The sequence below is a fragment of the Siniperca chuatsi genome, linkage group LG2 (assembly GCF_020085105.1).
Source record: "Siniperca chuatsi isolate FFG_IHB_CAS linkage group LG2, ASM2008510v1, whole genome shotgun sequence".
Lineage (NCBI taxonomy): Eukaryota > Metazoa > Chordata > Actinopteri > Centrarchiformes > Sinipercidae > Siniperca > Siniperca chuatsi.
The window spans coordinates 29051477-29072277 of NC_058043.1; the positions used below are offsets into that span (position 1 = coordinate 29051477).

General features: G+C 40.6%; 1 protein-coding gene across 14 annotated transcripts in view; it reads right to left on the reverse strand.

The window, feature by feature from the left end:
* The window catches only part of LOC122869477 (protein 4.1-like), a 107236-nt gene extending 86501 nt beyond the window's left edge, over positions 1-20735 (reverse strand). For 5 of the 14 annotated variants that reach the window (XM_044182553.1, XM_044182595.1, XM_044182544.1 and 2 more), the window contains exon 1: positions 20530-20721. The gene's annotated coding sequence lies outside the window, so the exon portion shown is untranslated. Of the gene's footprint in view, positions 1-20529 lie in introns of all 14 variants that reach the window. The other 9 variants (XM_044182587.1, XM_044182624.1, XM_044182576.1 and 6 more) reach the window with 6 other exon arrangements.
* Positions 20736-20801: the final 66 nt, after the last annotated feature.

A 20801-nucleotide genomic window follows, 5' to 3' on the forward strand; every position in this document is an offset into this window, starting at 1 on the left:
AAGCCGACAGTAAGTCAGCTGGACATAGTAGAACTCAGCAAGGAGAGGCAGCAGCATACCAAAACAAAAACACCTTTCAATTCTCTCCTTCTTCCTTTCATGGGATAGCTGGCAGCCTGCCGCCTTGAAATAAGAGAGGCTGAATGTGCTGACCCAGCACTCTGTAGGTAAATGGCTATCAGCCTTGTCTGTAGAGGGGATTGAGTTCTAGTGGACGCTCTCACTCTATCTTACACATACACAAACACACACTCCTTTGCAGACAAAACAATGCTCAATACTGGTTGAGTATTTGCCATGGATTATTGAGACTGGCTGAGAGAAATGAAAATAAAATCACCTAAGTGGACATTTTTCTCCAAACCATGTTTTTTGCCAGACATTTCCACTGTCTGCCACAGTGATGTAAAAGAGTCTAATCTGCATGACTAGTATAGAAATTAGGGTTAGACCAATACAACAGTGTGCTACTATGACTGGTCTTTTCATTTAAAATTAGATATCAGTTTGTCATGTCATCTACTAGCAATAATTTCTTTCTTCCTTATCACAGCTAATATAATCAATATTCAGTCTAATCCTCATACTAACAAACCATTAGCTCATAATTATACCCAAATGTGTTATTACAACTGCTTGTATTACAGATGACTGACCACAGTAATTATTTACAATGTGATGTGAAGGGATTTTAAACCTGGTGAGTGGTTGGCACTCTGTAAAACATGCAAAGAAACCTCAGGCCAACTTAAAGGACAGCTATAGGTGTAGATTACAGAATCAGAATCAGAAATACTTTATTGATCCCCGAGAGGAAACTCTTTCGTTACAGCTGCTCACTATCACGTCAATGCACACAGGAATAGAAGTGCTAATAGAATAGAAATAATAATAAATAAGTCTGCAACGAGGAAATTATTTCTAGTAAGAAATTAGAGGTGTGCAAATCAAAATATAATACACTATAATACAGATAAGATAAATTAAGTACAAAAGTGGATATAAAGTATAAAAGCTAAAATAAGTGTAAAGTACAAAGTGGATTTACAGGTTGATAAGTATATTACGGTATAATACAATGTAATAATATAAGTAATAAGTAATAGTGCAATAATGAGTACTGTCAAGTTAAGTGTAGCAGATTAACCATCTTATTAGATGGTGGATATTGCACAGCAGTAATATAAGTATTAATAAATAAAGTATGGGGGGGGTGTAACCCTCAATAATCAAAACCGGCCAGTATAGCCTCCTCCCCAAATATCATATCATAATGATGAATGAAAAATATTATAAAGTGGTTGGTTTTCTCGATTCAATGTATTTAACAAGCAAAGAATAACATTTTCTCAACCCCTCCCCTGTATTGTGAGACTTGGTTGCACCCATCCTTGCGCGTCTTCTCAAGCAGCAGCAGTAACTGCAGTGCTAGCAATAGCAAGCCTGCATCTAACTATAAAGCGAGAAATCTCTGTAGGGCTTGTATACTGTTTTGTCTTCATACAATATCATTATCACTTATTGTTATTGTACCATTGATTTTGGCCTTGGTGACCTACATTTTGGCCGTGATGCCCCAATAAATTTATATTTATCAAAGGCCAAAGTGGCCTTGCCCTAAAAATGACTTAAATGACTTTCCAGGCCTGGAATCTGGAAATGAAAAACACACTTTACACAGTTTCAGATTACAATTTTTTCATCCCCATGACTAAGAAAGAGCCAACATGCTACTAATATGCATGCTAATAAGCAACTAGTTAATGGTGAATATGTCTACCCTAATATAAAGTGTTACCAGTACTTTAACTACATTTTGCTGATAATACAATTTATATACTTCTAAGGTTTGAATGCAGGAGGACTTTTACTTGTAGTGGAGTATTTTCACATTGTGGTATTAGTACGTTTAATTAAGTAAAGGATCTGAATACTTCTTCCATCTCTGGTCAGCCACCATTAGCTTGCATTAAGGTTACGTTTTTTGGCCAGCTGGCTTGCATTTGGAATGATTGAGGTAGTTAGCAGCTAGCACACCAACTAGGATAAGTTACAAAAGAAAAGTCTACATTACTAACTAGTTAAATAGCTGTTTTATACCTCTGATTTATTCTCATTCTCTAATCTGTCATCACAGCCAGCTAGTGACAGAAGCCCTGGTTACATACCGTCAACTGTTTACTCTTCCATGGCCTGGTGGGTTGGACAAGTGGCTGTGATTGGCTGGATGACCGTTCAATCAATCTAACGTGACCAATAGGTTTTTGTGTATGTGGAACTCATTCTCTGAAGTACTGTTTTGACAGATTTTCGTTTTGTTTCATCTCACATCTCAAAGTGTGTGGGGGAATGCATATCTGCCAACACTCCCATTTTTCCCAGGTTGCTCCCATATTTCAAGGCCATCTCCCAACTCCCTCCCATTTTGTTTTTTGCATGGCCCTCAAACTTATGAAACTTATGAATACACGGATCCAAAACTTTGATCCGTGTATTTTGGACCTGTATTTTGAAACCTAAATGTTGGCAGGTATGGGGGGGTGGGATCATATTTCTGTGAAAATGAGGGATCTCCTTGCATTATTCTTGTCATCTTTGTGGCATTGAAATTGTCAAACTCAGAGACACTGAGAATAAATATTTTAACATGGCAGCATGTGGGTGTAGTGGTTAGCTGTTTTAAGGCCCTGGGTTAAAACCTCAGCCCTGCTCCTGTCTGGAGTTGGCATGATATGGCTATGTCTGTGTGGATTTCCTCTGGCTGCCTTGGTTTCCTCCCACACCAAAAGTCATACATGTTTGGTATTAAAAATACTCCTGACATTGCTATTGGCTTAGGCATTGAATTGGACTTCATCCCCTGGCAATGGAGAATGGCTGACCTCTGCTCCTAAGAAGTTAGGATGGGTCAAATGCAGAGGACGAATCCACCCACAGGAGTAAAAAAACTATAAGTTAACTTTTTCCAACCGGCAAATAACATCAGCTACCAGCCTTCAGCTCAGTCTGACCTTAATAAACAGCTCTAACACGTAAAAAATGGCACCACTGACAATTTGATGCAGTTTTAAATTTTGAATAGAAGCTTGCACAACCCTGGCTGTTGAAGAAGTATTGTAATAACCTTGAGATATGGTTAAATTAAGATTCTATCAAGTAAGTATGAAGGATGACTCAGTGGCAGACACCTGTGATTGATGCGGTGTGATAAAAAGCCTTGCTCTGAATCTGACATTGATCTTCACTCTGCTTCCTGCTCTTGACTTCTGCTGAAGTCTGTTCAGCTGGGTAAACAAAAGAGATGGCTAATAACCTGTCCCACTGTTTAATCAATGTCCCCTATAAGTCTGGCAAAGATACCCATGTCACATCAATACAAGAATCATGGAAGGTTGGTGCAATAGTGCCCACAGAGGGCATGAAGTGGAAAGATAGGAGGGAGGGAGGGATGAGTACTGAGAGAAAAGAGACAAAAAGTGGCTAGATGAAGTATTTTCCAGACAAATTGAGTGCAACTTGCCTGGTCCCCTTCAAATAAGTGTCTTTTGGGTGGCTGCTATTCTAGGGATAAATCTTGATTTTAGGTGGTCTTTTAATATTCAGTATTCATTTATATGGTTAAGCTGGATATTGGCACTGATCTACCAATTCAATTTTATTCTATTCTTGATGATTCAGTTGCATATGATACTTTCATAAGCAGTTTGAGCAGACAGGGCAGAAACTGAAAGTGTGCTCACTAATTCATCCTTTTGTTTTCCTTTACATCTGGCTAGCTAACATTAGCTATGAAGTAGCCAGGGCTAGCTGGTCATCTAGACGCATTGTACCTATTCACATCACACTTTTTGGGACTGTCTTTACGAGACTGTCAAGCAAGTACCCCAGAACGACATATGTTTATGTTCAGGTGACAACACCCTCTAGCGGCTCTAGTAATTATGACGGGAGCAAAGGAGGAAGTCAGGTTGTGTTATTATAGAGTCAGCAAGGTCAGCATAGGAAGGAGGTCGGAGTGGATGGTCAACAAAACATCAGATTTTAACACAGGAGACTGCTGTTCATTTCCAGTTTCCTACTGACAGTTAAGAATCCAAATTTGGTTTCTTTCATCTGAAAATCCCAATTAATCGTATTTTTTACCCAGCCCTATTATTTCGTATTTAAGGATAACGAAACTTCTTTATGTTGAGACACTATTGCCTTACTGTCATTCTCCCCTCATGCATTACACTCTAATGGGCCTAATGCTTTAAATTGAGTGTGGCAAGACAATGTACATACTATACAGTGTGTTAGGGAGCCTCACAGTCTGTCAAGTTCAATTTTAGTCAATTTAAATTTTTACTTTGTTTTCAAAACCTGGCACAGATTATATATTGTCAGACACAGAATTATAGATATTATTGATAAGGTGCTGAAGTGATGAAACATGAATTTTGAGGATTTTAGGTCCTGCAAGTTTGAAAATTGTTTTTACAGTCATTGCAGCTCTATAGTACTGCTGCCATATGAAAACCTTGTAACTCACACTCAAACATTTTCTGTTTAACACTTGAATTATTTACAGAATTGAAAAGCTCACACAGTCCATAATTTGCACTTAGGTTTCAGGAAATTAATTTAAAATCAAAATCTATTCTTTAATTTGCATGTTTATCAATCTGAAAGCGAGGCTGTTTTACTTTGTCAAAAATTGAAAGAAAAACAATTTTGGGGAACAATAATCTATCACAGCACATACTTGCAGCCACACACACACACATTGCGACTTTCTGCAAAACTTCTGAAGCAAGAAGTTCACATAATTATATGAATTAGTGACTATTATGAGTGACTCGTCCTTAATTCTGCGCTGAACACCACTCACAGGCAAACAACCCAACAAATCGGCACTAATAGAGTGCTGCAATTTTCCTCGTTCACCAATCATATGAATGACAACATTTAATGTGCTGACTCCATGTACTTTCCATCTACAGACATTAAATATTCATACAAACACTACAAACCCACACTGGACAGGACTTATTATGCTTTCATATTTTTCATATTTCATGGTTTGGAGTGATTATCCATTTTTCAACAAGCATGAATTATGAATGTGGGCATGACGAGCAATGATAAAGGAATAAATGATGTACAGGACCAAACACAGAGAGGTGGATGCCCTGCTGAGCTCATTCATCTTCCATGTTCCAACAGAAAACAGTCCACGGTCTTGTGGCCACAGTGAGGCTGCACTGATGCAAGTGAAATATCACACAGCCCATCCAGATTGACAGTTTGTTGCCATCTTGGCTTAGGCCAGGACTATGTGACAGTTATAATTACAAGCCAAAGGCTGCAGAAATGCATTCAACAGAAGAATATTTCATTCCGCTTAGGCAAAGATGACTGATTTACTTAAATGTTGTGTGGTACACTGTACTATTGAATAAGAAGGTATGGAGACAACATTACTGTGGAGGTGGGTATGGTTAGCTTTAAGCTGCAGAGGGAGAGGTGGGGGAGTTGCTCAGGTGAGCAGCATCAAGGAGAGATAATTGGCACAGCTAAACCCAGTGAACTAATTATTCTCTCCTTAAATACAGTAGCATGCTGGACAAGGAGGAGGAAGAGCGGCGGTTGGAGAGCGGATGGAAGAAGAGACAGAAAAGAAAGAAAGAACAACCAAAAATAAAGAACCTACACGGACTGGTGTCAGCGTGGTATCTCAGGGCCAAGACGAACTCTCGGTAGCATGATTACGCTACAATTACATTATAGAGAAAGCAGAGGAGAATGTATGAGAGTGGGGAACATGATTCAGTCGGACAGATTTAGTATTTTTCACCTCATTCCTGATGCTTTCTGTGCCCATGCCCAGCACCAAACAGACAAAGTCAGCGACCCAGCTGTCTGATTAGAGTTGAGCACTTAGCTGCTAAAAAGCCAGATATTACCCTCAGGAGTTGGTGGAGACCAAAACAGAGCTTAAAGACAGTGAGTCACACAAACATGAGTCAAATTAAATGCTAATGTTACTCAGAATTTACTGAATGTGTAAATAAGCAACTGTTTTCACATTCGCCATATCAACTTTATCAGTTAATGCAGGTTTAAGTAAACTGTGATTCAGTTTGCTGTGGTATGCTAGCAGAGTGGTAAAAAAATGTATTGTTTCATCATCAAACAACCTTGTCAAGAGGAACCAGAAACTAGTGAAAATGAGAAAGTGGAGGCAGGCAGAGAATTAGAACAGCCGGAGACCACCAATGACATGCAACAGTAGCTCCTCTGGTGCCACTAATAAGTAATTAAGACCCCATCTAGCCCCAGTAATAAAAATCTGTGTTGTGAATCTGACATGAGCAGCCACAGGCAACAAGCAGCACTAGAGAGTAGAACATGGGAGGGTTTGTGGGACTTGAAGACAAGCACACAATACAAGATGATAGTGGTTGTACTGAATGTTCTATTGGTAGTCTGCTTGCTGTTCATTCTCTGGAGTAGTGTGTCTATTTCCAGTCTACAGTCCAGTCTGACAATATGACGTGAATATGAATTACGGTTCCATAAACATTGATCCTTGAAAAGTGGACTTACATTTTTCTTGATGTTTCAAGACACAGAGAAGCTAAACGCTTCAAATTAAGAAGGATTTCTTCAATAAGTGAGTTATGGTCCCTCAAAACATGAATTCAATAAATATGAATTACGAATATGGTTTTCAGGCAGAGTGTTACAGGATTGTGATGAGACAAGGGAACACAGAGAAGTGAATGATGATGGTCCTGCCTTGCTTCACCCATCTGTGTACATTTGTTATTGTGTTCATGGGGCTGTAGCTGCGATGAGGGCGTATCGATCCCAGTGAAATGTCAAATGTGTCATTTAAACATTGTTGGAGTTATCTAATTTGCTTTGTTTGTTTAGCCCATCTTGGCAGAGACTATGTGGAGGTGGATGGAAGAGCAACTGTATAAAGTCTGCAGATTACTGTCTCGATCCTCATTTTGCAAGAATAAACATTTAACCATTTACAGCTTAAAAAAACATTCAATAAACACATCTGTCAGGTGTTCTAAAAGAAAGTCCTCATTGTTCCGGTGTTTCCAGGTCCCAGGTTTCCTCTTTTTTATATGTGAAAATTGAAAATGTGCTTACATGGAAACACATTGTCTGGAAGAAAGTGAATAAGTGTATTTTCCAAAATGTCAAACTATTTCTTTAACTTCCAGTGCTTCAGAGAAACATCTATACTGCCCTTCAGTTTTCAATCTCAATCCATAAAAAGCTGTTGTATCCCAATCCAGCGCCAACAAGTTTTATTCTGTGTGAACCCTGCCATGTGGAAGAGAGTTATTCTATTTTTGGGGATCACACATGACTTATTCTATTTATGTACAATTAAAGCGCCAAGTGTGCAGATATGCTGTAAAAAGCTACTGCCTGCTACCAAGGAACAACAGAAATATATATAATCCCAGCGATGTTGTGACAGTGAACCATTTCACTCCCACATTTTCCTATCTGTTACGTAACATGTGCAAATGCACACCACTTTACTGTGAGAGCTTCCCACTCTCTGTTGAGAGAAGTAAATAAGTGAGAAGACAATAACTTGGAGAATTCTGAGGCTTTCATTGTTCATGGATTTCATATTCTTCCACAGAAATTATTTCCAACAATGGTCTCATCTCATTGTATATTCTCAAGCAAGTACAAGGTCGGAATAAAACACCTGCAAACCTCTAGAAAAAACTGAAAAAGGTTTGATGCTCTTTCCTGCGCAGTTCTCCGTCGTATTGAGATTATCTCTCCACCCAGCTACATATTCCATACGTATGGGGAATGACCCCACCTGATGACGTGAATAATTATTTAAGACACACCACTAGTAATGGCACACACGGGTACATAAGGCACAAGTGTACGTGATCACTATGATTTTTTGATCTCCACCGAGCAGTAGTCCAAGACGTTGGTCTGTGTAAAGAAAGAGAGGAAAAAGATCATTTGCAAGAATAATACAAGGGATCTGCTTATGATACAGACAGACATTTATCCACTGCCCGGTGCACATGAGAGCTAGCATTTGCCTCCTCTCTGAATTGCTGTCGCCTCTCATTTGTAGGTTATTTAGGCTCTGGCAGTCATGTAGCATTATAACTACTTAAGTTTTGAATATTTGCAGTCGTGTGAATTTTCTGTGGCACCACTTCCAATTGGAAGAAAAATTAAAGAAATCAAATAAATCAGTCTTATACCTAAATTTTGAATTCTCAAAACATTGATCCTTGTCTCTGCTTTAAAGAAATAGTCACAGACAAAAACTTGGTGATAAGTGAAACATTTATTTATATATATATAAATATCTTTAACAAGTGAATAAAATGAATAAATGAGGTATTAATGATGGTTATATGGCATAAAATCACAATCAAATAAATGCAGTAAATGGGTAGTTTAAATGTCAATTTACGCTATTATTCAGTTTGGCGATGTGATTTCAGATATCAGAGGGTACGAATGATCGCTAGATCATCAATTCAATTTCTCTAAGACCTAAATTTAAGATTCAGAGTTCTATCCGACATCAGACTTTCACAACATCAGATGGAAGTTTTGCCTACTTTTGCAGTGTAGTTTCAGGCAAAGATCTTTCAGGAGGGACCCCAAACTGTCATTCTGGCTCCAGTTTACTTCACAGCCTCCCAGCAAGGTTAAGCCCACTGGAACGTTGTGGTAGCAGAGCAGGTCAGGTCAGACAGCTGTGTTTCTCTGGTGGTCCTCGAATGCCCACTGTCATGAGATGCAAAAGTCTTTGATGCAACTTAGGCTGCCGTAAGAATTAAGGCAGCCAACAGGAAGGTGCTATGCACAATGAATCTTGATCCGTAGACTGGTGGCTGGCGTCGGATAGAGCCTCTGCTAAACTTCCTTTCTATACTCGTTTAGATAGACTTGAAAATAATTTCATTGGCCGATCGACACTACTTTCAAAGTTATTATCAAAGCGAGATTAACTGGAATATAAAAAGGCTTAACAAAAAGAAATTAGGTTTGCTTTCACTAAGATTAAAATACACGTAACTTAGGCAAGAAAGAAAAACGTAGGGAAAGAAAATCTCCGGAGAAAAGGTTAACTAAGAGGAGCAGCGGTTGGACAGAAGAGATCTAATGGTTTTATCCACTGTTAGGTATAGGCATGAATTGAAACATGGTTTCCTTTGCTTTTATGGATTTATTTAATTTCATAGCCTATTTTATGCGCAATTTTCATATACTTCCTCATCACTATAGTCAATCCACCGTGATTCTAACATCGAATAGTATGTAGTGTTTTGCATAAAACATTTAACAAGGCATATGGTTTAAGCAGAAATCATATTTCAGAATATCATTCGTTCAGTTACATAACATGTCTAACTACTTTAAATGTTAGAGCGTAATTTCTAATACTGATAATAGGAAAGCAGAAGGCTAAACAGTTTAATCAAACATTATAATAAGTCACATTCTTATACGAATCATTCTGCATTCTTAATATTACAGAGACCCCATCATCAATGGTCACTAGATGGCAGTATGGTCACATGGTAACGAGGTATTAAATTCATGAATGAATAATTCAGTTGTTCTATATCGCACAGACATCGCAGTTGGGCTATTCTACAAGAAAACGTGCTAAATAAGGTTTGCTAGATTACTGACCGGTTTGACATTTGATTTGACATTAATTCACATTTGGTTTTGCAAAAGAGGATTCTTTCAAGTCATTTCTTCAGGAATGCATCCCAAGATGTATGTCACATCTGCTGAGATCCTTATTGTCCTTTCACCAGAGTAACAGAAAGGGGTCAATTTGATCCTTATGTGTGTGAGTGTGAAAGTGTGAAGTGTTATACATAGAGGGCACGACTGTTCCTTTAGTTTTAATTTGATTGGCATTTATTTAGCCTTACAAGTAAGATTCCAGTCTCCTTTGAGGAAGGTAATTCACTGATTATTTAGTAGGTTTTGTTTTTCCTTGTCGTTGTAGCCTGTTGAATTAGAAGAAAGAGTCTTTTCTAATCACACCTCTACTGTTAATCACATTATCATGACAAGACATATAACTCCAAAGGGAGCCAGAGAGTCTCCGTACCAGGTCTGGAAGGTTTCGGAGTGACACTTTTACTTGTTGATGAGTGCTAAGTCGCTTATAAATCCAGGAAAAGTCAAGGAAGGATGTTTATTCAAATCCTAGAGGAATTTGCAAGTCCATAAACAGTTCCTCCCTTTTGGCCTTCTCAAAACACTTAACTCCAGTCCTTGTGTCTGGATGATGAAATTTGAAGATAGAGGAATCCCTACAGTCATCAAGCACACAGTAGGTGTATTGCGAGGCGAGACCCACTGACACGCTCAGGTATAGCCCAGTTGTAGAATCCAGCGTTGTTGGTGTGAATCAGTGGGGTGTGATGAGTCTGCCAAGGGTGATAAAAGTGCGCCATGCGTGGCTGTGCCCGCTTCCGAGTCTGGGTCTAACTTCTTGGTGGAATCTGGCGAATGACTTGAATCACTCACTCAGTGAGTGAGTGTATCCCTCCACATTCGTTCGCAACTGACTGAGAGAACAGATCATTTCAGGAAGTGATTCAATTTAGTTCGTTCACCCAAAAGATTCGTTCTTTTGAACGAAACGTTCACGAACGACATAACACTACAGCCTAGGTCTTCACCTCAACCAGGAGAGGAGCAGGCTGGTGCCATGTCAAGTCACACAATTTCTGGGCATGGTTATAGACTCCAGGACCAACAATGTGTCTCTTACCCGGGAGAGGCAGGAGGGGCTGATGGCAGCAATGGTCCAAATAGTTACATTGGCCCTTCTTTACATGCGCCCTGTACAGAGGTGCCTCCTCAGCCCGTGACTGCACCTAAAGACACAGCTGTAGGCCAGGGTACAGGTCAGGCTGTGGCTGGCCCTCCTCTGGTGGGGACGCCCAAGCAATCTCGCCAGGGGGAGCAGGCTAGGTCCAGTGACCCGTCAACAACTATTGTCATCAGATGCGTCCCTGGTAGGCCGGGGCGTGGTGCATGAGGGCAGAGGAATTGGGGGCCACTGGAGCAGCAGGTGGGCTTCCCGGCACATCATTGTGCTAAAATTGAGGGCGGCCGAAGTCACTCTACGGAAATTCCCAACCACACCTTCAAGGTCACCATCTGCTGCTAAGGACAGACAGCGTGGTTGCAGCAGCTTATATCAACAGGCAGTGAGGCCTTGGCTAAGCTCACCTGTGCTTGTCCACACACCTTCTATCCCTCAAAGCAGTACAGGTGCCTGGGCTGGAGAATCAGGCAGCTGACTGCTTGTTCAGAGGAGGCCCAAGCCCGGAGAATGGAGACTAATTATATATTTTTCAGGTACTTATCATGTGTCTCGTGTGTCTCTGTGTCGGTTTCTTGGTATTAAAGAAAAAATTAAAGAAAACATGTTTTACTTACTCATATCCCTCTATTTTCTCTTTTTGTCCAACCTTAAAATATTTTTGATGACTCATCCTGCACTCAAGAGACGTATATACATACATTGGCTAACCCAACGTATCATATAAAATCCCACTTAACCATTAGGTAGCTATATCATGGCTCAGTTGCGTGGATATCAGTTGGGGAAAGCTTTGTCTACATTTCCAAAAGAACATGGCAGTGGTCTAATTTGTTCATTTCACCCTCATCCTCCACTGACTTTTTAAGCTATAAAATTTGTCATTTCTATCGAACTATGTAGTTAATTAATTTCTTTTTTATTATGTCAAACGGTTGCTAAAAGGTGGGTATGAGTCCAGAAATGTTTAGTAGCTAAGCTAGCTAATCTAATTAGCTGTTTCTTTGTTTTAAGGGGCTGATCAGTATGCATTTTCTTTGACTATATAATTTTGAAGTATACTCTCATACACCGTAAACTTATTCAGTGAAAATCAGCATTTTGTGTGTTTTCTGAACTGGGAATTTAAAAAATAGACCTGTTTTTGTATGCTTTACTGATGTACAGAACCAATGAAGCTAGCACGAGTTCTAACCGGTTACATCAGCAACACTCGTGTGCTCGCCAGAGGCTTCATCTTAAACCATCATAAATTGACATTTTATCTAGTTTCTATGTCACGTTTCTACGCTACTACTGTATCAATGCAACATAAGGCGGGGTGGGAACAAAGCACACAAGAATGAATTGAAGAGAAAGTAGGGATGCCCAGATCAATTGGCTGCCGATCATTAATTATCGGCCGATATTCGGTAAAAATATACGATTGGGAGATCGGGATTAATGCTTTCTAGTTCTAGCTTTACACAGCCTGTTCAAGGTGGGATTGTTGCACCGTTATTCCGCCACGCCATTCTGTATAAAACGTACAATCATGGAAAGTGGGGACATTGTTGTTCCGCCTTTGAGCCGGCAGTGGAGGTAGTCACAGAGATGAATTGACGACTGTGTAAAAAGGGTGAGCCAGCAGGATGGGACACACATGTGTGTGTGTAGTGAGTGTGTGGATGAGCAAGAGAAACAGTGCAGAGAGTGACGATGAATGTGAGCAGTGCAGAGGAAAAGGTGAGCAGTGAAGTTGTCAATCTGGCAGTAAATGTACAGTGTAAGTTACAGTTTGTCAGTGACTAAAGGCTGCAGCTTCTCAAGACCAAAGTAAAGCTCCTGTGTGCTGTTTCCCAACTGCTGGAGCAGCGTCGCTATGAGGGGGTACTATCTGCAGTGGTAAAAGTAGAGGTACCAAAAGCGAGTAGAGTCAAATCGAGCTGTTTCATGCTGCCTCAGCCATGGTTCAAACTCCAACCATTTGTCCGAAAACTTGCATTTCCCCATTAGCTAGGTAGTTTAATGCCCGGGCGTAAAGGGACCTTCATGTAATGTTATCAAGCAGCAGTCAATCAGTGGGTCAGTGAGCGTGAACAGTTATCCTTTTCGGATCACATCAAATCTAGCAGGATTTCATAAATAAAGCACATAGAATCCCATTACATGCCTAGGCAATAAAAATAAATTCCCACATACTTTTAAAGGGCTTTAATTGTTGCAAAATTGATTTATCAACTTTTAAGACCCTGGACACCCTGTATTCACATACATTGTTAAAGAGCTTACAACAGGGAAAATTGGCATTTTGTGTGTTTCTGAATGGCTAACTGAAAATGTAAACCTGTATTACTCCTGTTCTTACTGAACTTGACAAGCCCATTACAACATCAGAAAATATATTGTTGTTGTCTAGTGTTAGACTGGTGCTTATGTCAACTAATTTGGGTTGAAGATGAGGATTATATTGGAGTTATTGACGGTCATTGATCTTTACCTCTTTCCTCTAGCTCCTCACTCTACTGGCATTATTCACCTGCAGTGATGATGCTGCAATAAGGTCACCTGTGTGGACTTTACCACTGCCACTCAATTCTTAAACATACCAAGCTGTGTGTGTGTGTGTGTGTGTGTGTGTGTGTGTGTGTGTGTGTGTGTGTGTGTGTGTGTGTGTCTTTGGCTTTAAGCAAACCATTAGCTTTGCCCAGTCCTGGAGGTGTGGGAGATGTCCCCTCTGTCCACACCTGAAATGACCACTGACCAGGACAACAGGGGAACAAAAGCAGATCAGAGGCGACTCAAACAGGCATTTCATCCTCAGCACACACAGAAAGAGAGAGGCAGCGGGCATATATCCAGTCCCCAGCTTCACTCTACTGTTTGTATAGAGCCATTCATCTCCTTATTAGGATCAGTGCTGGGGTTGAAAGGAAGCAATGGGAGCTCTCTGTGTTATTGGTGTCAGTGTTAGAGGATTTGAAAAGATGCTGAACAAGGAGCTCAGTGCTATTTGTTTAAGTATAGACAGGCACAGGCACAGAGAGACTGAGGCTGAAAATGCACATCAATAGCACTCAAGAACATTTTAGTGTTGTCTTGTAAACTTTTCTGGATCATTTGCCAAGCACTACTACTATGTGGGCAACAGAATGTGGTTTGCTAAATGGTAGCCGAAAGCCGACACCAAGCATCTTAATCTGTGGACTGTAGTTTTTGGCAGCGCTATGTGCTGTTGGCGTATAAGTGTCTGGTGAGATTGCAGCATGAAAACTGCTACCAGAGGGACATCAGTCATGGCATGAATTATAAAGCAGCCTCTAATCACTGACAACATAAAAACAAAAGAGAAAAAAATCGATGCATGACAGAATCCATGAATGATCAGTACATGCAGAGTGAAACATTTTATGCCAGCCAGCAAAAAAAGCTCTAAAAACATGGAACAATTAGAGAAAAGCCTGCGACTGAAAAAACATCACAGAGGGAGATGCTGATGCCAAAACAATGAGTGGTTTCCGTTACTGAGGAGTGGCCTTACAACTCATGAGTGCAGGTGGGGAAGAGAAGTAAGAGTGTTGTGCGGGGTGCGATAAGAACACAAACACATGAGTGATCAAACACCAAGCACACAGCAGTTTCAGGCAGGAGTGGACCATCCCAAAAATACAACATTACATTTTCTCTACAAACCACTGCTGCTTGCTGAACAGCATGACTTTGGGACTTGTTGTAAACTGTATTCCGGGTTTAGTATTGACACACTCCCAACGCGGCCACTGCAACATTGCTGCATGAAAATCAGTGTATGATTTCACAAAAGCCCACTGCAGATGATAGTTCCTGCTCTGATTATAAATCAGCAACCTTATAAATGAGGTGAGAGCACGCTTATTGGCAGACTGACAAACAAGGCAGTGAAGAGTAACAACAGAGCATACAGCTGATTCAGATGATGTATACTGTATGTGCAGTAGTAGAAGGAAGGAACTTGTTCTTATGAAGTAAAAGGATCAAACCAGAGCTTGTGTAATTTGGCGACCATTTACAATAAAACGTGTACTTCACATTACTCATAATGCTTTCAATTGTATTGTATTGTAAATGTTTTTCTATTTTATTTTTTTATGCATTTTTTCAGTATAGTAATGTGGAGACTTGCTTGAGAAACGCAATCCATCACAGGGAAAGTCTTTTTTCTGCTCTGTTATGGTTGTATGGAAATCAACCATATTTTTCACAGACAATCTAATAATATGAAGTGTTCATGTGGATTTGATGGAAGAATGTGTGTGTACACAACTTACACTTACACAACATACACAAGGTGTGGAGTAATGACTGCGGCTGTGCCTGGATCTGCCTTCCAACCTGTCTGACCAGTTTAGAAGCCACACAACAGGCCCAAAGGGACTGGGAGTAGTCTGTCTATCTACTCCTCCACAGACCACTGCAACAAACAAAGCCAACACGACCCTCAACAAACACATTTCTCATCACTGAGAAATAGTGGGCACTATCCAACAAGCAGACAGAAACAATTTTTAATCACAAAATGGCAACCATGGGACTGCTTGAGTAACTTCACTATACTATACCTGCAACATGCAACTTCATCATGTTGTAAAAATACATTTGCGCAAATCAACTCTGGATTTTACTCAGTAGCAGCAGCAGTAAGCATGGTATTGTTGTGAATTTTACTTGTGTTTTTTGCATCTTTAATCTTTCCTAATCCTCTTTTCAGGTCTTGTTTTATGTATTTATAAATAGTTTGCACTAAGATCGACCTTAGTACAGACTATTTTTCCTCAATTCACCAGCTTTCTACAATGTGCGGGACTCAGGCAAACACAGTCTAATTATCGGGGAAATGGACACAGATCAACAATGGAATTAGCCTCCTTCCACAACTGTTGAATGCAAAGCTGTAATTAATGATTGCCAAGTGTGAAGTGGCCAAAAGAAAACAATGGCTGCTGCTTTGGTTTGTTGGAAGAGGCCAAAATATATGGAGAAATGAATTTCCACGGCAGACCACAATGAAGACAGAATAAACAGCCCTGAAAGAAGTGGCAACTGTTCTCTTTCCCCACATAAACCAAATTTACCTGAAATGTGAGTTCTTCTTTACTGTGGGGAGGCAAAAATGAGCAGCATTATGGGCATCGTTGCACCAGATCAAAGCCAGACAACAACATGATGAGTCTCTTCCTTGAGAGGCAGGGGATTTGTTCAAAGAAGGCGGCAATTGAAAGGGAGCAAGGGAGATGAGTGTAGGTATGCAAAGGGGGGGGGGGAATAAATAAATGGAGAACCTGCTGACTCACTGTAATCATCAGACTGAGGCTGCTGCTCAGGGTAAAGCTCCCTGCCTCCCCTTCAGAAGGACAAAATGACGCTTCCTATCAACTGTGAAGAGCTTTATGACTGAAGGTGGGAAACAGTATGGTGAAATAAAATTGTCTTATGGCATGAAATAGCTTCTCTTTCTCTCTTACATCTGAGAGCAAACAGAATGATGCAATCTGAGGAAGGCAATAAATCGCCCATAGCTGTGTGAGCAAAAACCAAAGCTAAAAATAGTCCTGATCAGACAGACAGCAACAGGATTGGTACTGGCTTGGGAAGAGACCCTTGACAGAGGGAGGAAGAAGGGGATTTGTCCACTGCAAATAAGTGTTGCTGGAAACCCCGGACATATTATTAAAGATCACGCACTGAAACAATATGATGTTCAAGTCTGCACTGTAACAAGATTTTGACAGGACTGCAGTGGATGCAGCATCCTGATGAGGCTTAATTAAATTCCCATAAAACTAAAGCACGCAGCCACTGTGATTACTGTTGTTGGATTCAGCTGCGGTAATGTTGTGTTATCCTCTTTTGGTTATTCCAGACAAAGCTGATAAAAGAGCATGTAAAACAGAGATTTAGGTCTAAGATTAGGTCTCTGTGCATATTGGGTAAATAAAAACAAAGCTGCAGTGCACTGTATCACTGTAGTATCACCACTAATCAAAAACACAGGTATCAAGTAATAGTTACATGATGTGTAAACAATGTTGGATTTGCATGTCGAAAGTTGTAAATATTAATTTGAATACAGAATTCTACAGGGCTTCCAGGGCTGATTAAGGGTTAAGACTTTTAAAGAGGGGATAAAGTTATCATCCTTAAAAGGTGCACTCCACCGATTTTTTCAAACAAAGGTCAACTTGTCATGGACTACTTAGTGAAAACAGTTGTATGTCTTCTGTGGTTCTGGAAAAGCTTTCTTAAGTCTGGGAAAATCATCAGGGTTATCTTGCGTTTTAAACTAGGGGCATGGAGTTTGAAAGATGAGGGCATTTAGGCACTCAGGGAAGGTTTGAAAAATACTATTGAGTTGCATTATGGGAAATGCAGGATCCAGGGTTTTTAAAGCTTGACTTATACTAGCAACTAAAAGTCAGAATATTAAGCCTTTGCTGCGCCAATTTTGACCAACTTTATGGTTTTGTAACAGTAAATCATGGGCTTAGCTTTGGTTGATTTGGCCCGCCCTGTGTTTACTGGTGGTAGCAAGTGTGTTTTACTGTGTTGCATTTTTTAAATAATCATGTCGTCCATTATCAGAAATCTGAACTCATGATAGAATGTTGTCTTCCAAAATACGCGCATACAGCAGCTTCTATCTTCTGTATCACGTCCAGTACATTAATACATTGTTTCCTGTGAATCCCTTGTGTCTGGTACACAATTTGAATACTGCACAGGAAAGGCGGACTACGTCATTATCAGTGAAAACAACAAAATAGAGAGGCAAGGACAAGAGGCAACGACAGAATGCAAACACAATAAATGGTTATTTCCATAAATATAAAGAGTATTAAAACGGGGGCTGATATACTGACAATCTTAAGGATTATATTTGAAGGTTAAAACTGGATTGTAGGTTAAGGTTAGGGGGTAAGGGTTGGGGTTAGGCATGTAGTTGTGATGGATACGGGAGGGTTAGGAACTAGGGAATGCATGATGTCAATGAGGGGCATTACAAGTATATAAGTAAAACAACTTGTGTGCGTCTCTGTGTATGCGTGTGTGATTGGTCACTGGTGTTCAGCAGGCAGGAAGAGGCTCACCAAGCTACAAAAACATGGCGGGTCAAAGAACATTCAGCTGTGTTCAGCAATGACAGTCAAGGGCAGGAGACACACACACAAACACATAGACATGCACACACATTACCTGTTGCATGTGTTGGCATCATCATTGGTAACATCAAGGTGACCCCACACAAGTACGCACCATTCCATGCTTGGCCCAAGAGCTACAGTATATACAAAATAAACTATGACTCAAGTAAGATGGCCACCTAAAAATATTCTTCCTTTGTGATACTGTTTCATACAGTTTTCATACAGCCACTAACTGCTCTCTCTTTCCGACGAAGAAGTCAATAAGAAATAGTTAACTTGCAAGTGCAAGGAATGATTGCCTCCAATGAGACAGAGGAAAGGAGGTCTGCTTCAGCCTCACTGGATGCCTCATACATGCTCATTTGAATTGCAAATGTTGGTAAGCAGCATGCTGGGCTGTGAAATCCCAGCAGCACCCTCAGGCATCTGAACTCACGCACAAACACTGACACACTAGTAGCAAGACTTTGTGCACATATACAGTACACTACAGTAAAAAGAAAAAGCCATATAGAATCTTTGAGTTTGATTCACTTCGATGTGTCTGAAACTGTATGATTTCAAATTTATGTTGAAGTACTGGTGAGAAAACAGTGGAGAAACTGATGCTGGTGCTGAGGTAATGGCTCCCTGGCATTTAGGGGTGAGAAGAAGCATCAGGTGAGGCTGGCTGGCAGGCTGACTAGGCAAAGCTGACACAGCAGGCACAGGAGTGTGTCCGATGTTAACGACATGGATGCTGGGTGACAGCAGATCTGCTAGCTGAGGCTGACAGTGTGTGCGGCCTGGAGGATACAAAGTATCATAAGCCCACCTGTACAGCAACAGGGAGCAAGGCGGAACACTGCAAAGCAACTGAGCCAAAGGTGGTCTGACTTGCACAAATGCAAGAACATGACAAACCAATACAAGGAATATAAGAAATATGATATAATAAGGCATCTTAAGAGTCAGTCAAAAGAGCTTTTATGGGTAACACTTCATAGAACTTTCCTGGAAATGTCATTTCAATATTCACTTTATTCATATAGCACTAAATCATAACAGAAGTTATCTCAGGGCACTTGTCATATAGACTAGGTCTAGACCATACTCTTTATAATATTATTTACAGAGACCCAACAATTCCCACCATGAGCAAGCACTTGGCGACAGTGGCAAGGGAAAACTTGCGGCCATCTGCCTCGACAGGTTGGGTTGAGAGAGACAGGGGGAGGAAGAGAGAGAGAGAAAGAGAATATACAGTAGGACAATGCAAGTTCCACATAGAGATGTAAAGTAATAGTAATGTTAGTGGTAATAATATTAATAAACATAATAATAGCAATAATAATAATAATGATAAGACTAATAATAATTATTGTAGCAGCGGGTGTCAATGGACCTAAAGATCATCAAACTGTAAATGACTCAATATACAAGACACAGACATAGAGACATTAAAAGGTAGAAATAGTGCTAGTCGGAGGAGCACAACCATAGAGAACAGTCCAAGCAAAGCCGAAGCCTGAAATATTCCTCTTCAATACTGTATGTAATTCCACAAAACCGGTAAAAGCAAGGCCGCCAAAGGTGAGGCCATTTCCATACATGGACCTGCCTGAGCATGCAGGCAAAAACAGTCAGAGTGCTGTAACCAAATGTCTCCAGTATTCAGTTGAAGTCTGTATTTTACACTATTTACACATCACTGACAAATTATTACACTGTGAGTAAAAAAAGGGCAAAAATCTATTATCTAAAAATTCATTTTAAGTGTATAAGTTTTAAAAGCAAACTCAACTACTTTGTGTGGGCAAACCTGTGGTGTTGGTGAGAGTGTGTGACAGTGGCAACACTAGGTAAGTCCCCAGTGTGTATGTGTGTCTGTCAATGTGGCTGTTGCATAATTAGTGATGGGTGTGTTGGAGAATACACTGACTAAGCCAATTGCAGATCCAGTTTGCCCTGACAAGCTGAGACAAACTGAAACAAGCAGACAACAGCTGATCTCTGAAGCCAAGAACAACTTTGAAGGACATGAAAAAACCAAAATGAAAATCAAGGCCTGCTGTAGGTAAGAACATCCTGTGTAAATTGGCTGTCCAGGCAGCAGAGGGGGGACACTAGAGGAGTCTAACTGCCTGGTGGCAGGTTTGCAGGTTGGATGTCAACACTGACTGGGCCAGTGGACACAAAACGACGCTACAACTTGCTTCTGCTTCATTCCCACAATAACATTTATCCCCCGGTAGAGGACAGCAAGCAAGCGAGCAAGGTCCATGCGCGTTATAAAATGATGGTCTTTTAAACAGCTGCAGCTAATAAATGCCTTTCATTGCACCAGATAAAAGCACAACGATTATATAACAAAGCACTGTAATCACTGACGAATTACACATTAAAAGGACACATAGCCTACATGGGAAAGGTCTCGGAAAGCCCGACATTCAACAAATCGTTAAACACAACCAAGCTTATAACGACATGAGCAAACTGGCAAGGGGGAAATATGAATACTTCAAAACATACCTTGCTGTCAGACAGACATCCAGGGGATGGTGCGCACCGGGGGAAGTCAATCCTGACTACCGCCGCCCCGCGTTTATTCCCCGGTTAGAGGGAAAGGGAGTGTGTCGGTGTTTTGCCGGTGAAAAGCCTAATGAGAGACGGAGGGAGGGACACTGTCAGATGCAGGGAGGCAGGAGGGAGGAGGGAGGAAGACACAAACGCATACAGTCAGGCTGTGTTCAGGGGAAATGCGTAAAGCCAAACAACGCATGTGTCATTCCTGCGAAAATAAC